The 24,279-nt window shown below is 39.2% G+C and overlaps 1 long non-coding RNA gene across 2 annotated transcripts in view; it reads right to left on the bottom strand.

Moving 5' to 3' along the window:
* Window positions 1–24,279, bottom strand: part of LOC129529681 (uncharacterized) — a 417,056-nt gene that overhangs the window by 82,741 nt on the left and 310,036 nt on the right. For both annotated transcript variants that reach the window (XR_010132549.1, XR_008675225.2), the window contains exons 5-6: window positions 13,455–13,572; window positions 7,765–7,812 (exon numbers count right to left, since the gene is read on the bottom strand). This is a non-coding gene — a long non-coding RNA (uncharacterized lncRNA). The remainder of the gene's footprint in view (window positions 1–7,764; window positions 7,813–13,454; window positions 13,573–24,279) is intronic.

Genomic DNA, 24,279 nt, shown 5'->3' with positions numbered 1-24,279 from the left:
ATCGTTTGTGGCCAGTTGCTACTATAGTGGACGACACAGCTTCATATCATCTATTACGTTAGTCCCTGATGTATTTCTGAACAAGCAATTAAAATGCAACCAAAACATGTTATATTTATAAAACATATTATATTTAACACAGTAAATTACAACAGGTGGAAAATTCCTTTTCAGACAGATTCTTATGAACTTCAATTAAGTGTACTTCTTTCTTTAGTTATTCTATGTCATGCCTGAACATGCTAGGTCACTGGAAAGCTTAAATGAAAAGAAGCAAAAAGAACATTAAAGTAAAATGTTATATTAAACCCCGGAAGTTTTTAGTGATTTGTGGTCTTCACTTATTCCAAGTCTTTAGAATTCAGATTAAACATTATCTTCTCAGTGGTAAGTCAGAACAGAGAACAACAGGAATGGAGCCACTTCTCTGGTAACACATTAGGGAATTATCTGTCCATTTAAATTACGGGTTTTTTTCCATATCACTGTCAAGACCAGATTTTCATAAAAGGAAGATCATTTTACATGGAAGGAATTGCTAAACAGGCTAGAGGTTCGAAATCCATTACCTATTCATCACCTAGTTAATAGATGTTCATCCTCTATAACCTTCAAGAAACTCTGCCACAAAATTCAAAGGCAACATACAGGTCGTATTTCTGAACCTAGTGCTACAAAATATGGCTGGACAATATTACAGAATCCTCCAAATTAAAATTTTCTAGAAAATCCAAAATCTATGGTCACACTAGCTGTAAGTCAATGAAATGCTACAGTAAATTTTGGATCCCAGGAAAAAGCGGCCTAACATTATAGTAGCTACCAGAAGGTACTTTCTGCAAAATTGTTAAACACCGTCCTCCTAGGGGTCCATTTTTCTATCACTCTAAAGAATAAATGCTTTGGGGAAAATGAGCTATTTTTATGGTTTGGCTGTGTCTCCACCCAAATCTCATCTTGAATTGTAGCTCCCACACTTTTTTTTTCTTTTTTTTCTTTGAGATGGAGTCTCGCTCTGTCACCCAGGTTGGAGTGCAGTGGCACAATCTCAGCTCACTGCAACATCCGTCTCCCAGGTTCAAGCGATTCTCCTGCCTCCGCCTACTGAGTAGCTGGGATTACAGGCATGTGCCACCACACCTGGCTAACTTTTGTATTTTTAGTAGAGACGGAATTTTGCCACGTTGGCCAGGCTGGTCTCGAACTCCTGACCTCAGGTGATCCGCCCGCCTTGGCCTCCCAAAGTGCTGGGGTGAGCCACCGCACCCAGCCAGCTTCCATAATTTCTACGTGTTGTGGGAGGGAGCCAGTGGGAGATACCTGAATCACGGGGGCTGTTTCCCCCATACTGTTCCCATAGAGATCTGACGGTTTCATAAGGGGTCTTCCCTTTTGCTTGATTCTCATATGCTCTTTGCCTGCCACCATGGAAGATGTCCCTTTGCTCTTCCTTCATCTTCCACCATGATTGTGAGGCCTCCCCAGCCATGTGGAGCTGTGAGTCCATTCAACCTCTTTCCTTTATAAATTACCAAGTCTCAGGTCTGTCTTTATTAAAAAGATGAGAACAGACTAATACTGGTATGAACACTGGATATTTCATTATTTTTTGTTTTCATTTATGTTGCTTCCTGCATTGACACTTGACAAAGTATCACTTTTCTTTTCCTGAAGAGTTGTAAAATATTTTATTTCATTTCCAGGTCTCTGGGGGTAAAAAAAATATTACTTTACCTCTATTTTGCCTGCAATTTAAAACTTTCCTGCTCTAATTATTAAGAAGATAAACAATCAAAATTTATATGTAATTTAGTTTATGATAACTGAAATCATATGGGTTTTAAGGAAATGTCAGGAAATTTATTTTCTCAGAAGTTTATTTAATTTATTTATTTTTAGATGGAGTCTCCATCTGCTTCCCAGGCTGCAGTGCAGTGGCACAATCTCGGCTCACCACAACCTCCGCTTCCCGGGTTCAAGCGATTCCTGCCTCAGCCTCCCGAGTAGCTGGGATTACAGGCACCCGCCACCATGCCCAACTAATTTTTGTATTTTTAGTAGAGATTAAAATTTCTACTATGTTGTTTCACCATGTTGGCCAGGCTGGTCTCGAACTCCTGACCTCAGGTGATCCGTCCGCCTCGGCTGCCCAAAGTGCTGGGATTACAGGCATGAGCCACCACGCCTGGCCCCAGAAGTTTACTTTCAAATAGAGTTATCTTCAAGTTTCCAAATATGAGTGTCTGCAGTTGTTTGGGGGCAGAAAACTGTCAATCACAAATTCTACAAATACTTACTACTATGACCTGGAGGCATTTACAAATTGGAGGGGTTATGTGAGGAATTGTTGATGGAATCAGGAAAAAGGCTGTGGGAAGATGCCGCCTTTAACATATATCTGTGCAACCCTCACCTCCCAATTCTAATCCAACTACAAGTCTACTCTATTTACGAGATCGCCGCTGAGGCAGAAAGATCTATGAAGCTCCAAGACTATAAAAACTAAGCCCCGTGTGTGCTGGGGTCCTCACAAAATTAGAGGATGACTGTGTAGCTATCTGCTGAGACTAGAGCTTCATGATCTGCCAGTCAGGGGTGAGAAGCTGCTAGAAAGAGTTTAGCCAGAGAATATCTGTGAGTCCTCCTGCAGGATGGGAAGTGGTGTCCCTAGCTCCCACTGTGCTACGGAAGTTTATAAGATGCTTTGAGCCTTCTCTACGCCTAATGGGACAGAGTGGAAATTTTTGCAACTGAGACCAGAGGGCAGAAATACATTATACGAGTATCGCCACAGAGGACTAGTGACCTGCACAGGGATAAAGACTACCATGCCACATGACACAATCATGATTACCAGTGCTTAAGGTACCGTATAGCTTGATCTGAGCTCTGATAATAAATATATCCATGACTAAGCAAAGGAAAGTAAGAATTCCTTTAAGACGACCCATTGTCAAGTAAAGAACGAAAAAGCAAGAGAACAAGTTACAAGTGAAATGAAGCTGCTGGCAGAGATGGATGACAACAAAAATACGTTAATAAAAAAACACTTAAAGAAATTCAGCCAGGCACAGTGGCTCATGCCTGTAATCCCAACACGTTGGGAGGCCGAGGTGGGCGGATCACAAGGTCAGGAGTTCGAGACCAGCCTGGCCAACATGGTGAAACCTCGTCTCTACTAACGAAATGCAAAAATTAGCCCGGCATGGTAGCGTGTGCCTGTAATCCCACCTACTCGGGAGGCTGAGGCAGGAGAATTGCTTGAACCCGGGAGGCAGAGGTTGCAGTGAGCCGAGATCACACCACTGCACTCCAGCCTGGGCAACAGAGCAAGACTCTGTCCCCCCCCCCCCCCCCCAAAAAAAAAACAAAGAAATTCAATTACGGCATTAAAAGATTCTGAAAAATAAAAATATCGGTTGTGAATTAAAACATTTAAATGATCAAATGAGACGGGATAATACTTCCCAAACACAAATTACATCCTTGGAAGATCAAGTAGAAGAAAAATCTCAAAAGATAAATGATGATGGGAAAACTTCATCTCCACATGCAAAAAAATAAGACTAGGTCCCTACATCTCATCATATACAAAAATCAACTCAAAATGGATTAAAGGCTTAAATGCAAGACCTGAAACTATGAAACTACTATAAGAAAACAGTGAAAATGCTTCAGGACATTGGTCTAGGCAAGGATTTTTTGGATAAGAACTCAAAAGCACAGGCAACAACAGCAAAAATAGACTAATGGGATTAAGTCAAACTCAAAAGCTTCTGCACAGGAAAAGAAACAATCAACAGGGCAAAGCTACAACCTACAGAATGGGAGAAATACTTGCAAACAATGTGCTGATAAGGGATATAATGTATATCTGGAATTTATAAGGAATTCAAAGAATTCAATAACAAAAAAATAAATACTTTCATTTAAAAATGGGCAAAATATCTGAATAGACATTTCTCACAAGAAAACATACAAATGACCAACAGGTATATGAAAAAATGCTGAACGTTACACTAATTATTAGGGAAATGCAAATCAAAATCACAATAAGATCATCTCGCACCTTTTAGAATGGCTATTATGAAAAAGACCAAAAAACCCATGAAAAAGACCAAAAAACCCCACAAGTGTTGGTGTCTATGTGGTGAAAGGCGAACTTTTATATGCTGCTGATGAGCGTGTAAATTAGTACAGCCATTACGGCCAATAGTATAAAGGTTCTCCAAAATGTTACAAATGGAACTACTGTATGATCCAGCAATCCCAGTACTGGGTATATATCCAAAGGAGATAGAATCATTATGTCCAAGACATATCTGCATTCTCATGTTTATTGCAGTACCATTTACAGTAGCCAAGATATAGAATCAACCTAAGTGTTCATCAGTGAATGAATGCATAAAGAAAATGTGGTGCATGTACACAATGGAATACTATTCAACCATAACAAATAACAAAAACCTGTCTTTTGCAACAACACGGATGAACCTAGAGGACATTATTTTAAGTGAAATAAGCCAGACACAGATGGACAAATGCTGCATAACCTCACTTATATGTGGAATCTTAAAAACGCTGATCTCATAAAAGTAGAGAGCAGTTACCAGTTGCTGAGGAGGGTACTGGGGAGGAGAGATAGGGTGAGGTTGGTCAGTGAGTATGTCACACTCAGCCAGGAGAAAAACGTTCTGGTACTTTATAGTGCACAATGGTGAATATAGTTAGCAATAACGTGTTGTATATTTCAAAATAGCTAGAAAAGAGGATTTTGAATATTCTTATCACCAAAAAAATGGTTAAGATTACGGATATGCTAATTACCCTGATTTTACTTCTTTTATTTCCTTTTGTCTTTTCTTTTTTTTTTTGAGACAGTCTCTCGCTCTGTCGCCAGGCTGGAGGGCAGTGGTGCAATCTTGGCTGACTGTAACCTCTGCGTCCCGGGTTCAAGTGATTCTCCTGCCTCAGCCTCCCGAGTAACTGGGACTACAGGCGCGTGCCACCACGCCCAGCTGATTTTTGTATTTTCAGTAGAGACGGGGTTTCACCATGTTGGCCAGGATGGTCTCAATCTCTTGACCTCCTGATCTGCCTGCCTTGGCCTCCCAAAATGCTGGGATTACAGGAGTGAGCCACCGGGCTCGGCCCCCGATTTGATTTCTAAATAATGTATACATGTATTGAAACATTACGTTGTACTTCACAAATATGTACAATTATATGTCCATTAAAAATAAAATAAAACTAAAATAAGATACGTAAATCTGGCTAGAAAAGCTGAGCAACTTTGAGCATAGACCCTGAAATTAATACGGGTTCCAGAAAGAGAAAAATCAACAGATGAAGAAGTAATCATTAAGGAAATAATTGAACAGAGTGTACCCATTGAAAATAACATGGGGGTTTCCAGAAGGGACTCATTAAGGAATATACAGCTAGGTATATCCTGATCTTAAAAAAAAATAGAAAATGAGTATAGCATCTGGAGAGGGAAGTAACTTTTTAAAAAGTTAAATTAATACTGGACTTGTCATCTGTAATACCAAAAACTAGAAGTTGTAGGCTAAGGGGCAAACCACTGTGAAAAAAACAAAGTGTGACCCCCAAATCCAGGCAAGATATACATAGTGCCCATAGATCGCTTTGAGTAATATTTTCAAGAAAAGACTAATGGACACCGATCAAACATCTAATAAACTCTGCCGAAGCCTTAACAGAGGAAACAATGATGAAAGGAAAGAAACAGAGGTGACAATAAATACTGAAATATATATAAGTAAATCTAAATGCAATATGCCATTGTGACTGTGAATGTGTAGTATACATGAAAGAGAAAAGATATACTACAAAAGAAATCTAATCACAATCTGGAACTAAAAATATTATCGCAGGAAAGTTGAAGGGAGGATAACAATAGGAGCAAAATCCAAATTCCAAACCAGGTGAAAGATGGGAAAGAAGGAAAAAAATAAACAAAAATAGAAGGATAAATAGAAAACATAGACTATGATGACAGATATAAGTCCCAATATGACACTAACGATAATAAATGTAAATAGATTAAACTCTAGAACCAGTTTCCACAAACTGTGACCTGAGGGCCCAACAGAATATAAAATTTCATAGGGACCCCACCTGTTTACATATTGTCTATAAATGTTTTTATCCTATAATGGCAGAGTTGAGTAGTTGGAAAACATACCATATGGCCCACAATGCTGAAAATATTTCACTATCTGGCCTTGTACAGAGGAAGCTTACAACATCTGTTTTAGAATCATAAAAAGAGATTCAATGATTGGATTATTTTAAGAAACACATATACGCCAAGATATTATCTAGAGCAAATGCATTTAGAGCAAAAAGATATAGTGATTCAAAAATAAAAATACAGGAAAATGTAAACTGAGCAAATGTGAACCAGAAAAAAAAGCAGAGGTAAAAACTTTTCATTTCAAGAAAAGGTCATTATGTACCAGTAAATGGTCGAGAGATCGAGGAAAATATACAATGACTATGAGCACGTATGCACTCAATAATACAGCTTTGAAATAAAGCATGTGGCTGAACTATGCAGCCAAATAATTCAGTTGATAAATGTACTTGGGAGATTTTAATGCACCCCTCTCAGACACTGGTAGTTCAAGCAGATAAAATTTAAACGAGTGTAATCAACTGTAGATTTGTTTACATTTAAAATTTATATTCGGCAAACGAAATACATACTTCATTTTATTTTTTCAATTTTAAGACGGAGTTTCGCTCCTGTTGCCCAGGCTGAAATGCAATGGTGCGATCTCGGCTCACTGAAACCTCCGCCTCCCAGGTTGAAGCGATTCTCCTGCCTCAGCCTCCCAAGTAGCTGGAATTACAGACACGCGCCACCACGGCCGGCTAATTTTTTTATTTTTAGTAGACATGGGGTTTTCACCATGTTGATCAGGCTGGATGGTCTTGAACTCCTGACCTCAGGTCATCCACCCATCTCAGCCTCTCAAAGTTCTGGGATTACAGGTTTGAGCCACCGTGCCCGGTCTCATTTTCAAGCACACAAGGCATATTCTCATTAACTATATTAGGCTGTTTCACAGTATGTATCAAATACCTTAAAATTACACAAATCCTTTAAACCAGCAACTTCTCTTTCAGGCATTTACCTTAGGGGACTAATCAGACTTGCACATAAATATATTTTCACATAACGTTCATTGCAACATTGTTTATATTAGAAATAGATTGGTAATAACCCACGGTCACACAACGGAGCAGTGATTAGATAAATCACTGGTGCACTCACGTGCAGTTGTAACAGCCAGGAATGCCCTTTCTTGGACATGAATAAAAAATTGCTAGTTCCCATATAGGCACAGACAAAGGGCCATTGTATAACCTGATGCACAGACCCAGATGAATGAAAATGCTATGCTTGCGAATCAATGTGAAAGAACAACTATTTTAGGACCCGGAATTGTAACGCTAAGCCTTAGTAATGAACGGTACTTCTTGAGTCGCAAAAGTATTCACTTTTGGGCTAGTATATGATGCTTTGGGGCACTTATGTGACCCTTTAAGCGGAGGCCAAAATAAAAGCCTACAAACTCTTTTGCTCAGGACACCACGGATCTAACAAATTCCTGCCAATGGACAGAAAAGGGACATTCAGAAGCTACCCTACCTCAGATATGTCCTGTGCGTATCTGTTCTCTTACCTTTTTTAGCTTGACAAAACTTAGGAGTAGAAGTCACAGGTATCCATACCTTTCCTTTTCAGCATTCCTCACATCTGGTCTGATCTTTGTCCAGCACCTAAGGCATAATTACACCAAAAATGATAAATCCATTAAGAGTAATGTTAGACAAATCTTGAATTCTTATAGCAAAAGTTTATTATGATATATCCAAAAAGCTATCACTAAATAGCATTACAGAATGAGACACCATTAAATTATAGCTATCCTTTGGACACATACATCGAAAAAATAACTAGAAAATGTATACCAGCCTGTTCACAGTTCTCCAGAACTGAGATTATAATTAGTTCACTTCTTTTTAGTCTTATGTACTTGCTACATGGAGAGCAATTAATATGTATTACTTTGGTAATCAGAAAAATTGATGTTATTTCACAAATTAAACAAAAATGAATGCCATAAAATTAATGTGTAATATTTCATATGGTAGTTCTTAATTAGCCCACTTTTTTCAACAATACGCTGGAAAATTCCCACTGAGTTTGATGGGAATCATAAAGCCCGTGGGCGAGGGGAAGAACTGATTCAATTTCTGTTTCTAATGCTAGTGTAATAGATAACTTCTAATTTTGGATTCTAAAACTAAGATACATTGAATTTATATCTAGGAATGTAATTCATATAAATCTTTACATACATAAAATTAAAACTCTAATTTTAAACACATAAATAATTAACAATAATTTAGGACAGCTCATTTAAAATCCTTAGGATTAAATCTCTGAACTTAAATAAAGAAAATATTATTTCCATGATTATATTGTTTTCCTGGGAAATACAACATAGTTCCTACAATGGGAAAAAACAGGGACCTGGATCTGTTAAATATCTCACTGTGAGTTGGACAAGTCAGATTTATCTCTAAATCCTGCATCTGAATACAATTATGCATTTATATCTTTATATATACATTATCTATTTCTTTATGTTTCTACAGAGCAGTCTTCTAAAATACACCACTATTTCAAACTTTATTCACTGAGCAGGTTCTATTTTCTTCATGTATGACGCGAGACAGTCGGAATAAATGATCTCTCATGATTGCTTAAATGGGGCAATTGTCACCCTACAGACACAGCAGCTCTATGAAGGAATCTGTGTTGATATAAAGCCATCCCGGTTTTATACAGAGATTCACAGATCTAACTTAAGAACAAATTTGTCCCCATAAAGAAACCTTCTTTGCCAATCTGACCCAATGACCACATTGAAACGTCCCGGCAATGATAAAGCACACCCAGGCTTACCCATAGGAATGCCTCCTGCTCCACAGAAACTGAATTCCTTTAAAGAATTCCTATAATCTCCTGCCATTTGTAATCTCTCCAATATGTGAAAGGGTTTCTCAGTCACCATGCAATTAAAGGTCCTCCTACACATCCAGATGTACTCATTCACATCATCATTTCACATTTTGGTTTTATAGGTTAATTTATACAAAGGTCTCACTTGCAAGTAAAGGAATGCATTCTTCTGGTTTTCAGAAGTATCTAAAGGCTGCAACTACTTACCGCTTTCCATAATGCTATCAAAACACACTACGTTTATTTATTATTTCTGCAAAGCAAATCTAAAACTGAAATCCACAAAAATGCAGCCAGTTCATTTAAATAGCATTCAAATTCCTCGTTGTATCTAGGTGAATACTACAATGGTTAATCCTATACTATCACTGTGACAGCAACACAATTAACATTTTTTTCATTTAAAATGTTTTCGAGAACAAAAGATGAATGCTTCCAAGTTAATTAATGCTCAAATAATTATTTTAAAAATTAAATCAGAATTTCTAACACTGCATCTCAGTCACATTATCATTTAGTGAATTCAACATGAGTTACAGCACCCCTATGACTATTCGATGAACTAATAAATGATCATCTACTTTAGTTTTTTTTACCATGAAAGCTAAAATGTATATTTTTATCCCTTTTGCATGTGATTTTTCTTTTAGCTCATTCCAATAAATGAACTCTTTAATCCACCCTTGTTTCACACATAATCTAATTTGGGTAATATAGTTCTCTATTTCTTTATCTTACGACTCATACTACCACATTATTTCTTTAATTGTGTAACTGACTGTAATGCATTTATTACAAGAGTTAAATGTTACTATAATGATAGTTACTGCATTATTAGATGATTTCTAATACTTACGTAAAACATTTCTTGATTGCCAAACATTAATTTTATTAGGAATGTACATTTTTCTAGTGTAATCATTTACTGATACAGCTTTAAAGGCACCAACATGTCTCTGGCAAATATTGGAACACATACGGTCATGGACTTTAGCTATTGGTAAAAGTCAAGTACCACAGAGTACTATAAAATAACCCTTTGAAGCCAAGTCCTTGATGCTGTTTCACGGACTCTATGAAATAACATCAGACTATAGTTAGATATCTTGCTCTGCTATGTAATTTTATGGGTTGATAAGTCTTGCGCCTCGTTCTTTGCGTGTAATTCCTCATGACCTGGCCAGCGACAAAGAAACACTGTAATGCTAAGTCATTATCACTGGCTAGATAGCTTAGATTCAGCCTTCAGTAGGCCAGATGCTGTTGCGATAGCCACCATTACAGGGAAAATCTCTTTAAACCAAAAATCAAAGCTTCATCCAAACCCTACTTGTTTCAAATAATCTGTGTAAAATCAAATATAATATTTATCGAATGCTAGGAGTGTGGCAGACACAAAATCTACTGCCCAGCTCCCACTTCAAGGAAGGACTTGCTGCCCATCTGCAGGAAGTGTGGTTCAGCACACAGCCTCTAGCTGTCAATTCCTTCAGGGTCTGCCTCAGCCGCAGAGTCACCTGGCTCAAGGTAACACCCACAGAAGCCTACATCTGGCATCTGAACAGGTGGCTTTATAGCCATAAAGCCTAGACCATGCCAGGCCAATGCCCGGTATCGCTGATGCACAATGCTTTCTCAAGAACTGCCAGTAAGGCTGAATGAGGCTTTGTTGCGCCTGCATAGAAGTTCGGCCTCTTTCTCTGCCCGATCCTGCTTCAGCCTCCTCCCTCTCACAGCTGTTGATCCTTAATAAATATTTGACACCCCATACACTCAACCTCAACGTCTGTTTTTGAGATCCCAACCTCCAGCAACATATCAGGTGGTATATATTTGTATGTGTTTGTGCATTGTAAATGTCAAATTCTGTTAATGGCATCAAGGCAAACTAAACTTCCCTTCACTGCAAAGCAACTAAAAACCATGTATAACCTATTTTTAAAACTTTTCAAATGTATCACCCATCCAAAAAATGAGGAAAATCCTTAGAGGCCAAAAAATGAAGCTAAAATCTAAGTACTGCTCCACGTAGAGCACCTAATAGGAACTAACATGACTCAGCCAAGGAATTTATAACTGGCCAAGTCCCTGTGTAAAGACGTCAGGAACAGGTACATATACTGTGGTAGCCTCTGTAACTATTCACTAAATGTTCCAGTGTTTCTCCTTTAGTCTTCTTCCCTGTAGAAGGATACATCCCAGTCCAAATGAAATCAGGAGAGCCCATGGGACTCGCTTGGGCTAGTGAAATGTGGAAGTGATATGTGTCTTTTCTGGGCAGAAGGTTTAAGAGAGTGGTTCACTTTGTCTCCTTTCTCTCTGCCATGAAGACTGACAGTATTCCAGAAAGAAGATACTCCCTCAGCTTGTTTTCTGAAGTAAAGATGACATAGCATAGCAGCTGGGCGCGGTGGTTCACGCCTGTAATCCCAGCACTTTGGGTGGCTGAGGTGGGCGGATCACCTGAGGTCAGGAGTTCAAAACCAGCCTGACCAACTTGGTCAAACCCTGTCTGTATTAAAAATACAAAAATTAGCCAGCCATGGTGGTGGGCGTCTGTAATCCCAGCTACTTGGGAGGCTGAGGCAGGAGAATCACTTTAACTACAGCTACTTTAACTTCAGCTACTTGGGAGGCAGAGGTTGTAGTGACCCTAGATCGCACTACTGCACTCCAGCCTGGGCGACAGAACGAGACTTCGTCTCAAAAAAATGACATAGCACCGAGAAATAGCCAATCCACAGTAGACTTGTAGCATGAGTGAAAAGTAGATATTTATAATTAGATGTATCCAAAATGTAGGATACATTTGTTACTCAAGCAAAACCTTGTGAATCTTACATTTAATTTTATTCAGCATCTACTTAAATGTTATCTCATCTAGTCCTCAAATCAACCTTATTAGGCAAATAATTATTCTAGTTGGTGCTTTCATTTGCGAACAACAGACACCAACTCTGGTAATATAAGCAGAAAAACAATTCGTTAGAGAGATAACACATTGTTCTTAGAGTCCATGAGAAGAGCAGAGAGTCAGGTGAAGAATATATGGCAATAGTCAAGGGAGGAAGAGCTCACCCAGAATCACCCCAGAGAAGCAGTTTTCTTAGGGTCCCACTGGAAGCACTGTCACTTCTCAATACTCTCTGTCACACTACTGGACTCTAGCCTCTGCCACAAACACTGCAAACAAGTGTTGACTTTCTCTACATCTTAGTATACCTCCTAAAGTGTCAGAGCTCCTGGCAGAAGCGTCCACATGGCTATGCTCGTCCCCTGGGTCTATGCCAACAACTTGAAGTTAAGAATATCTGCCCCTCATTCAGTTTCCAAGTAAAAGGTAAGGCCCTGACTCACATTTCTCTTTGGATTACCCCCAATGTTATTTAGATACTATGAAGACAAAAGTGATTGATATAGTATTTTCAGGAAAAAAAAGTTGAGAAAATTGAACCTTGGAAAATTTAAGTCACCAATTCAAAATCACACACCAAAAATGACTTGTATCAGTCAGAATGCTTACAGCTGCAAGTAACCAAAATCCACAACTCAAGCAATGAGGCGTATGCTATCACACACAAAAGGTATTTCGAGTGAAGTGAAGGCTTCTGGGTGGACTGGATCAACTCTTTAATGATGTAATTAGTTCATGTAATTTCTTAGCCCTCCTGTCCACATTTTCAGCTTCGTATTAATAATGCTAGTACCCCTCATGGTTATACGATACCTGCAAGAGCCATCAAAGCTATGCACGTCTTTGTTCATTTTCTACCAGAGAAATTCTATCACCCTATTTATACCTTCTTTCTTGCTGAGCCAAGTTACATCACATCTTCATCCCTAGACATTGCCACATACTGATTAGCTTAAGCTTGGCTTCCTGAAATAATTGCTGGCAAGAGGAAAGGCATTATTATGATTGATTAGTTTATCATTTCTTCTGAAGCTGAAGATAAGGGCACCTTTTTTTCAATTACATGAGCTTCATGAAGGAAGGTAAATGCCTTAAGAAAATTACGGTTCTCTTAAGAAGAAAGAAGGGGGAAATGGATAATCTGTAGGCAAACAACAACCATGTTCTGCGTCCTTCTAATACATACATTTTTAAAAGTGTCCACACCTACATGAAATTCCTTCAAGTGTCCCTAAAGACAGGCTCCCTAAAGTTTCTTCTGGGTAATGCACTCAACTCAAGTCCATCATCTCTAAGTGATGCATCAGTGATCCAAGACTAAGTAGTATTATACTAACCCCAAACACATTCATGTATCCATGATGGAGGAAAAACAAGGCAACATTAATAAAAGTTATTATTTTAGACCATCCTGGCCAACATGGTGAAACCCCGTCTCTACTAGAAACACAAAAATTAGCTGTGCATGACGGCACCCACCTGTAGTTCCAGCTACTCGGGAGGCTGAGGCAGGAGAATCGCTTGAACCCGGGAGGCAGAGGTTGCAGTGAGCCAAGATCGCGCCAATGCACTCCAGCCTGGTGACAAGAGTGAGACTCTGTCTCAATAAAAAAAAAAGTTATTATTTTTGGAAAACGACAGGAGGGAAAATAAAGTGATAATGCTTTACAATACAATATAATCTGTTGGACAGCAATAGAGAGGATGTTCTGTCCTAGAAGTGAATTGAGTTTCCTCATCACCCAAGCTGGCTTCCCCTGGTTCTGTTCTGGGAAAATATCCCTCATCAGTATTTCCCCAAAGTCAGAGGCAGGATAATCATTTTCCAGATTATTCCTCATAAGAGGCTTCACTGCTTTAGTAGTCTACTTTGTACTGGTATAAGCATACAGACAAAGGGATCAAGGTTGTTGGCTAGGATTTTTGTTTCTTTGGCAGTAAAGCACACATAAATTAACAGCCTATTTACTTTTAATCCATTCTACTGGCGAGGAACTCCAGCCAGAGATCTTGTCAAACCATGGGCTTGGAATCTGACAATATCACGTTCCTTGCTAGAGCTTTCAAAGTGCTACATTCAGCTTCTGTTTAGCTATTAGACGACATTTATGAAGACAGGAAGAAGAGCTACCACACTCCAACATCCAAAATTTCCTCTACTAATACATTCTATATAGGAACATGATGATTCCCAGTGTAAAATGCCTACTAGTTTAACAAAATGCTTTTTAATCGTACGAAGCAACATGTGCCAAATATTTACAACTCATTTCATTCATTTAATGATAACCTATTGAACACTTAGAGCCTAAAGCAGCTATTGGTACAGTAAGGCTACATAACAAATAAGTATAATATCTCAGAGGTAGACAAAAATACTCATTTTTCTCATCCATGTGTCTTCAAAGTCAATGAGGGCAGAATAAATTCAGGCTGAAAGTTGAATATAGGTGTGCTTCACTATGTGTCTCATTCTGGTATATAGGTTGAAGCAGTCGCAACTAGACAGGGCATCTTTTTTTTTTTTCTCACAGCAATGGCAGTAGACGAGACAAGCCCAGCTTTAAAGGTACTTCAAAGGTACATTTCAACTCTCTTCTCAGATCATGATAATCTCCTCTAGAAACACTTTCAAAGACATACCCAGAAGTAATGTTTAATTCGAGATCTCGGTACCAGGTGACCCAATCAACTTGACATATAAAATTAACCATTACATCATCCAACTATCATAAGGCCATGGCAGGGAAATGTATGTATAATACCAGTACTACAAGTGACTGAATAATTATGACAATTTAATCTACCACATCTGCTGCATCCCAAGAGTTGTTACGAACACTGAGGATAGAGCAGTGCTCAAAACAGGCAAAGCCACAACGCTGCTGGGTTTTAACTTGCAGTTGTGGAAACACGAAAACAACGAGCACAACCCCAGGTGTATTTATAAAATGTTACACAATGTTAAAAATGTTCATAGTAGACCAGGTGCAATGGCTGACGCTTGTAACCCCAGCACTGTGGGAGGCCGAGGCGGGTGGAACACCTGAGGTCAGGAAGTCGAGACCAGCCTGAACGACGTGGAGAAACCCCATCTCTACTTAAAATACAAAATTAGCCGGGCATGGTGGCGCATGCCTGTAATCCCAGCTACTCGGGAGGCTGAGGCAGGAGAATCACTTGAACCCGGGAGCCGGAGGTTGCAGTGAGCCGATATCGCACCACTGCACTCCAGCCTGGGCAACAGGAGCGAAACTCCATCTCAAAAAAAAAAAAAAAATGTTAATGGTAGAATCGATGGTGGGTAGACAGTGAAACGTTTGAAAAAGCGACGCAGGTTAAGGGGTTTATAAAGTGGATGTGTTTTTGACATTTTGGATGGGGTGGTCAGGGAAGCATCTATGAAGAGCTTACATTTGAGCAGAGATCTGACAGATGGGAGGGATGGATCCAAACTGAAATCTGGGAGGAAAGATTTCCAAGCAGTTGGTAGAGCAAGCTGAAAGGGCTTTAAGATGAAAACATGACCTGCTGTGTTTTAGGACAGCAAGAAAGCCAGCACAGCTTAGAAGACTGGTGGTGGATGAGCCCAGAGCGTTAAGCAGTTGTGTGATCACACAGGGCCTTGCGGCAATAAAAAGAACTTTGAATTTCATTTAAAATAGCATGGGTAATATGACAATGTTTTAATATAAATAGATGTGAACATTTTAATTTATTAATAAGGGAACCAATAGGGAAGAAAGAAAAGTGAGTTCCAAGAGTATTTGACAAGCAAGAATTTATATAGTCAAGGCGAAAAAAAAATGCCTATGTAAGACTTCTAAGTTAGATATATGGTTGTATGCTTTTCTACAGGAAAAGAAAACCATAGCAGTTTGGGTATTAACTTTTCCAGCAGACTACACAATTCTAACACCTTATCAATTTCTTGGTTAACCTCTAACTTCACAGGGTTCCAAACTGACTTCACTGTTAACAGCTGTGGATGATCATTAGCCAAATTTTGACAAGGCTGCCATCAGATGAGAATGTGTGTCAGAGGAATGTCAGATGAGAATCGATCAGGCTTCTTAGGACATATTATAACATGATATTAACACATATCAGGTCATTCATATTTTGTGATTTTTCCAAGTTTTGGATAAAGCTTTCTTTCACAAAGACACTGGAGGGAGTATGATATAGTTTGGATGTTTGTCCCCTCCAAATTTCACATTGAAATGTGACCCCCAGTGTTGGAGATGGGGCCTGGTGGGAGGTGTTTGGGTCATAAGAGTGGATCCCTCATGAATGGCTTGGTACCCTACCCATGGTTCTCATTCTATCAATTCACGTGAGAGCTAGCTGCTTAAAAAGAGCCCAGAACCTTCTCCTCTCTCTCTCTTGCTCCCTCTCTCACCACGTGGCATGCCGATTTCCACTTCACCTTCTGCCATGAAGAAAAGTTTCCTGATGCCTCATCAGAAGCTGAGGGTGCTGATGTGATGCTTGTACAGTCTGCAGAATTGGGAGCCAAATAAACCTCTTTTATTTACCAATTACCCAGTCTCGGGTATTCCTTTTTAGCAACACAAAACAGACTAATACAGAACAGAATGTTGATATTATATGACTGCTTTTTTAAAATAATTTCTTTTGCTGTTATGTGGTGAAGAGATTGCAAGATGCAACCATCACAGTAGAATCACCACTTAGGAGCGTCTTACAGGAATTCTGATGAGAAACGATGGCAACTTGGACTAAGACACTGTCGGTTCAGATGGAAAAAAGCATAGAGATTCATAACAAATTTGGTTGTTGAGTCTGCAGGAATTGATGATATGTGCCTTTTTCAACACATCCCCTCTTCAGACCATAAACATTACTAGTAGTTTATAAGGCTTATCACTAGTGGGGAGAGAGGCAAGCTCTAAAACAACCCCTTTCCCTGATTTGTTTGCAACGTTACTGGTAATTTGTCTTTCCAAGTTCAATGTCAGTACTCCATTTTTCCTGTTACATAGCTAGTCTTCAGGGACAGCGAAAAGCAATGTCTTCTCTCCAGTAATGTCGAGAAACATGTCTTAATCGCATCACTCCAGCAATTCTCCCCTCTATCTAGCATTGCTCTTTTCCCACTCTTCTAGGTCAATATCATCAGATACAACTGCGCTATTATTTCTCTATTATTTCTATCATCTTAAGAAAAACTTGACTTGATCCCACTTCTTTGTTCAGCTTCACCCCCATTTCTGTCCTTCTCTGAAAAACAAAAGTCTTAGAAAGTATTGTCTATATTCTGTTTCTAATTCATTTTAAACCCAAATAAAGCTTGAGCTCCCACCATTCCAATAAAACTGCTCTTGTCAAAGTCACAAGTAAATAAATTGAATTGAAATAAAATGAATTAAAACCTACTCTTTCTATTCTGAGGCCTCATGTTATTAAAGTTAGCAACAGCATTTCAACAAGTTGGTCATATTCCCTTCTCTGATAGGCTTTCTTCATGTAGCTTCCAGAATACCACACACTTGGATTTCTTCCCAACACTCTTTCCACTGCTTCTTGGTTCCCTTTCAAGGTTCCTTGTTATTTCCGAGGCTTCTAAATGGCAGAGCGTTTCTGGCCCTTAAAGAGTCTCTCTACATTCATATATTTGATAGTCTCTTTGTATCCTGGCCAAAATACCATCTACATGCTGCTGTCTCCAAAATATATGTTTCCAAACTAGATCCCTTCTCTGAACTTTATATGTATACCTTTATATTTTATATATAACAATATTCTTATATATAAATATTCTTATATATTCTTGGCTGGGCGCGGTGGCTCACGCCTGTAATCTCAGCACTTTGGGAGGCCGAGGCAGGTGATCATGAGGTCAGGAGATCGAGACCATCCTGGCTAACACGGTGAAACCCTGTCTCTACTAAAAATACAAAAAATTAGCTGGGCACGGTAGCACACTCCTATAATCCCAGCTACTCGAGAAGCTAAAGGAGGAGAATCGCTTGAACCCGGAAGGCGGAGGTTGCAGTGAGCCGAGATTGTGCCACTGCACTCCAGCCTTCCAGCCTGGGCAACAGAGGGAGACTCCATCTCAAAAAAAAAAAAAAAGTGGTCAATAGACATGAACAGATATTTTTCAGAAGAAGACATACAAATGGCCAACAAACATGAAAAAAGGCTCACCACCACTAATCATCAGAGAAATGCAAATTCAAATAACAATGAGTTGCCATCTCACAACAGTCTGAATGGCTATTACTAAAAAGTCAAAAAACAACAGACGTTGGTGTGGATGTATAGAAAATGGAACACGTACTCTGTTGGCGAGAATGCAAATTTGTACAGCTTCTTTGGGAAACAGTATGGATATTTCTCAAAGAACTAATAATAGAACTACCATTCAATCTAGCAATCCCACTACTTGGTACCTACCCAAAGGAAAAGAAACAGTGATATCAAAAAGATTCCTGCACTCGAATGTTTATCGCAGCCCTATTTGCAACAGCAAAGTCATGGAATCAGCGAGTGCCCATCAATGGATGATTGGATAAAGCAAATGTGAGAGAGATATACATGTGCGTTATATGTATATATATCTATGTGTGTATATATGTATGTGTGTGTGTGTGTATATGGAGCACTACTCAGCTATAAAAAAGAATGAAATGGCCAGGCGTGGTGGCTCACGCCTGTAATCCCAGCACTTGGGGAGGCTGAGGCAGGTGAATCACCTGAGGTTAGGAGTTCGAGAACAGCCTGGCCAACATAGTGAAACCCGTCTCTACTAAAAATACAAAACATTAGCTGGGTGTGGTGGCAGGTGCCTGTAATCCCAGCTACTCGGGAGGCTGAGGCAAGATAAATCGCTTGAACACGGGAGACAGAGGTTGCAGTGAGCCGAGATCGCACCACTGCACTGCAGCCTGGGCAACAAGAGCGAAACTCTTGAAAGAAAGAAAGAAAAGAAAATGAAATCATGTCTCTTGCAGCAACATGAATGAAACTGAAAATTTATTATCTTAAGTGAAATAACTCAGAAACAAATAAAATATTGCATGTTCTCACTTATAAGTGGGAGCTAAATAATGTGTACACATAGATATGGAGGGTGGAATAATAGATATCGGAAACTTGGAAAGGTAGGAGGCTTTGAGGGAGATGAGAAACTACGTAATGGGTACAATGTACATTATTAGGGTGATGGTTACATTAAAAGCCCAGACCTCACCACTATACAATATAGTAAGATAACAATACCACATTAGTACCCCCTAAATATGTACAAATTTTTAAAAGGCCTAGTTAACATCTCAACTAAAATATCTAATAGTAATAATAACAATAGTAACAACCGATGCTTGTATGGTGCCATTAATGACTGAGTCTTCCTGTTCTCTCAGAATTAATATGTTGAGATCCTAACCCCTGATGTGATGCTATTAAAAGAGACTTTTCAGATGTAATTAGGTCATGAAGACACACTCATCAATGAGATTTATGCCTTTACATAAAGATGCAAAACAGTTGCTTTTTCTCTCTCTGCTCTCTGCCATCTGCATATTCAGTGAGAAGTTGACAGTCTGCAACAGGAAAGAGGGCCCTCACCAGAACCTGACCATGCCAGCACCTTGATCTTGGACCTTCAGCTTCCAGAAATGTGAAATAAAAGTCTATTGTTTATAAACTGCCCAGCGTGTGCTAAGTTCTTATAGTTAAGCTAGGTTCTTCTTATTTGCCAGACTTTATCATAAGCACTTTAAAAAATATATTAATTCAATTCTCACAAAAACCTATGATGTGTTGCATTAGCTCGTTTTCACACTGCTGATAGACATACCCGAGACTGCGAAGAAAAAGAGGTTTCATTGAACTTAACAGTTCCACATGGCCAGGGAGACCACACCTGTATTCCCAGCACTTTCTGAGGCCGAGGCAGGTGGATTACCTGAGGTCAGGAGTTCCAGACCAGCCTGGCTAACATGGTGAATCCCCGTTTCTATTAAAAATACAAAAAAAATTAGCCGGGCGTGGTGGTGTGCGCCTGTAATCCCAGGTACTCGGGAGGCTGAGGCAGAAGAATCGCTTGAACCCGGAAGGCAGAGGTTGCAGTGAGCCGAGATTGCACCACTGCACTCCAGCTTGGGCAACAAGAGCGAAACTCCGTCTCTCTCTCTATATATACACACATATATATATATACACATACATATATATGTATATACAACACACATATATATACATATATATAGACATACACACACACACACACACACACAATTAGAGTCACCATTTACTCCCTACCACCTCACAAAACCCACATGTGGTTCATCAACAAATCTGACATTTCCACAACCTCCACATTTCCACAACCTCCACTGCTGCCATTTTGATCCCAAAGACCTCAGCTTTCATCTAGAACACTGCAATAGTATCCTAACTTTTCCACTCCCCCTCCTTCCATTTTGCCTCTCCTGCATCAAACTCTCCAGTGGATTTTCATCTCACTCACCGTAGAAGTTCCAGTCCTTACAATAGTCTATAAGGTTCTACATGATCTTCCTCTATATATTTCTCATTTCATTTCATCCTACTCTCCTGCTCACTCATTATGATCCAGCCATACTAGCCTCCTAGCTATTCCTTAAAAACATCAGGCTTGCTCGTGCTTCAAGGTTGTTGCAATTGCTGTTCCTTCCGCATGCCTAAAATGCTATCGTTTAGATATCTGCATAGTTCACTTCCTCACTTCCTTCAGGCCTTTACTCAAATGTCGTTTTCCTAGTGAAGTTTCCTTGGCCACCCTATCTAAACTTAAACTCCGCCCAACCGCTGCACAATCTCTCCTCATGCTTTTTTTTTTTTAATTTTTCTGTTTCTCATTTATTGCCTATATCCTTCTATTAAAAGGTAAGTTCTATGAGAGTAAGGATTTCTATTTGTTTTCTTTGCTGCTGTATCCTCCGTGTCTAGAACAGTATTTGGCACATAGCTGGCACCCAATAAATATTTGTTGAAACAAATAAATGAATGAAATCAACTAAGTAATTTTTAACAGGGAATCTCAGGTGAGGTAAGGTATCCCTTGGTTGATGGGTATGTATTATCCAAGGTGTCTTTCTCTTAAACAATCTTCAGATTCCTCTCTCATTTCAGCCATGTGAATCACACTTCTATAGGCCCTCACTGACATGGAAGTAAATTTATGAAGTAGACTGCCATCACCAATAGGCGAAATTTGATCTGCATAGAGTTAACTGGTGTAAGTAATCGTAGTTATTACATAACTTGGTTAAGTTTTTTCTTTTTTTTTGAGGCAGAGTCTCACTCTGTCGCCAGGCTGGACTGCGGTGGCGTGATCTCGGCTCACTGCAACCTCCACCTCCCGGGTTCAGGCGATTCTCCTGCCTCAGCCTCCCGAGTAGCTGGCACTACAGGCGCGCACCACCATGCCCAGCTAATTTTTGTATTTTTAGTAGAGACGGGTTTCACCATGTTGGCCAGGATGGTCTCCATCCCCTGACCTCGTGATGCACCCACCTCAGCCTCCCAAAGTGCCGGGATTACAGCGTGAGCTACCGTGCCTGGCTAAGTCTTTTTCTTATAAGGACTTTCCCAGCAAATATCCTTGTAGCTTCTAGATTGGAAAAACACAGGCCTCAGATACATACCAGTGAGTTTCTTGTACCCTGTGGTAGGTATTCTTTTAAAATTCACAGTCAACTAGTGTTGAGTACCCTAAGGGGAATGCTCCTTTCTTTTAAAGTTTTTAAACCTCTGCATTTAAAAAAAAATTAACTTAAGGAAAAATCCTCGTTAAACTTTAACTATTAACATTGAGTACTGATAAAAAAGGAATGAAAAAATATTCTCTTCTTATCAATCCCTTAATTCTATGAAGAGATTTCCAGCTGAAACCCTTTCTGGCACCTGAGCTTCATGGGTAGAGGAACTTTAATTGAACTCTAAAAGATGGAGCCTCTATAGAAAGTATGAATATTTTGGTACACATCTTCATGAGCCATTTGCTCAACAGTATTTTTCTTAATGGAGACATTCAAATATTACATTTGCTATTAACATCAATGGAATTCAGTTATACCTTTTAAATAAATACATGTTATAGAGTACCTAGTTTAACTAGGAATTGGCATGAAAGAAAATCTGTTGCAATTTTAAGACCGGTGTTCCGAGCATTTTACAGAAATATCTGTATTAAGACACTGCATTGCCCCATTATTTGAGCTGGCACTTTGGTCTTACCTGGAAGACACATAACTGACACAGAGATCATTCTGTGATTATCAGACAGTGACTGCTGTAAAACAGTAAGTGAGGTATTTTTTTCTCAGCTCCAGCGTTATTAGCCTTAGACAACTCAGATACAGCAGTAACTGCTGATCCAGCTATAAAGTGTGAAGGGAAATGAAGCCTGTGATCTCTGGGAGAGTCTGATTCTCCCATTTCCTGCCATTAGCAAAAGTAAGTTTTATTAAATACAGAGTTATTTAGTAAATGGGGACACCAAGTAGGCTTTAAAGTTGCTTCTAAAGTGTGCTTATACTGGTTATTAATTTCAAAGTAAGTTGGAAGAACCGAGGGGAAAATAGTATTCCAGAAACTTTTACCTCCATCTACATGACTTTGGATTGACTGGACACATTTTGCATACAAATGGAGATTCCTAATATTCTTACCCCAGAGGATCAAGCCCAAACCCATATGGTACAGAAGGAATTGTAAGTAGAAAATATAAAATAAGATGACATAATTCCAAATATATAAAATGAAAATAAATGTTGATTATATTTGCCTATTTAACAAGAAAGATAGTAATATTTGAATCTAAAAATCTAGCTATTTACTACTTACAAGAAATTCACTTTAAAAAAAAAAAAAGCAACAAACACCAGAAAGTTTGAAATAATTAAAACGACATAAAAAGATATATGAGGCAAGAGATCGTGCCACTGCACTCCAGCCTGGGCAACAGAGTGAGACTTCGTCTCAAAAACAAAAAAGAAAAAGATATATGAGGCAAATAATTAAGTTGGTACATCAACAATCAATATTAATATGAAAATAAGTTGAATTCAAAGAAAAAAATACTAAATATATGAAGAAGTATACTTCATCATGATAGAAAGGATAATCCACCTAGCCCACCTAGCTCGAATTTGTGAAAACTGAACAGCATGACCCAAAAACACATGAAACAAAACTTGAAGAAAACACAAAAAGAAACCACTAAGGTAGTTTTAACATGAATTTCTTTTCAAAACTCAACAATTAAAATATCAAATTATAAAAATTATGTGAACAATGCCATTAATATGCTTGATCTAACGTGTGTTCATGCATGTATGTGCATGTGTGTAGAAAAAGAGACGAAAAGGAGAAAATAGAGACATAAGAAGAAAAGTTCTTTTTTTTTTTCATGCACACAGTGAACATTCACAAAAATTGACTGTGCTCTGGGTCAGGGGTCTGCGAATTTTTTCTGTATAGAATCAGATACGTGGCTGGGCGCGGTGGCTCACGCCTGTAATCCCAGCACTTTGGAAGGCCAAGGCAGACAGAACACGACATCAGGAGATCAAGACCATCCTGGCTAACCCGGTGAAACCCCGGACTCTACTAAAAACACAAAAAATTAGCCGGGTGTGGTGGCACATGCCTGTAATCCCAGCTACTCGAGAGGCTGAGGCAGGAGAATCGCTTGAACCGGGGAGGTGGAGGTTGCAGTGAGCCAAGATGGCGCCACTGCACTCCAGCCTGGGAGACAGAGCGAGACTCTGTCGCAGGAAAAAAAAAAAAAAAAAATCAGATATGTAGTAGGCTCTGTGGGTTATAAGGTCTCTGTTACAAATATTCAACTCTGCCAATACAGTACAAAAGCAGCCATAGATAATACCTACACGAATGAGCGTGGCTGTGTGCCAAAAAACTTTACTTATAAAAATTTGCCAATGTGACTGTTTCACCTCATAAAAAATTTTCAGCTTGGTCACAATGGCTCACGCCTGTTATCCCAACACTTTGGGAGGCCAAGAAAGATGGATTGCTTGAGCTCAGGAGTTGAGACCAACCTGGGCACCATGGCGAAACCCCATCTCTACCAAAAAAAAGAACAAAAATTAAAGATTAGCTGGGCATGGTGGCATGTGCCTGTAGTCCCAGCTACTCACAAGGCTGAGGCAGGAGAATTGCTTGAGCCTTGGAGATGGAGGCTACAGTGAGCTGTGGTCACACCACTGCACTCCAGCTGTGGCAACTGAGTAAGACCCTGTCTCAAAAAAAAAATCTAAATAAATTT

The sequence above is a fragment of the Gorilla gorilla genome, chromosome X (genome assembly GCF_029281585.2).
Source record: "Gorilla gorilla gorilla isolate KB3781 chromosome X, NHGRI_mGorGor1-v2.1_pri, whole genome shotgun sequence".
Taxonomy (NCBI): Eukaryota; Metazoa; Chordata; class Mammalia; order Primates; family Hominidae; genus Gorilla; species Gorilla gorilla.
The sequence above is the reverse complement of the archived record's forward strand: the minus strand, read 5'-3'. Positions and strand labels throughout refer to the sequence as shown.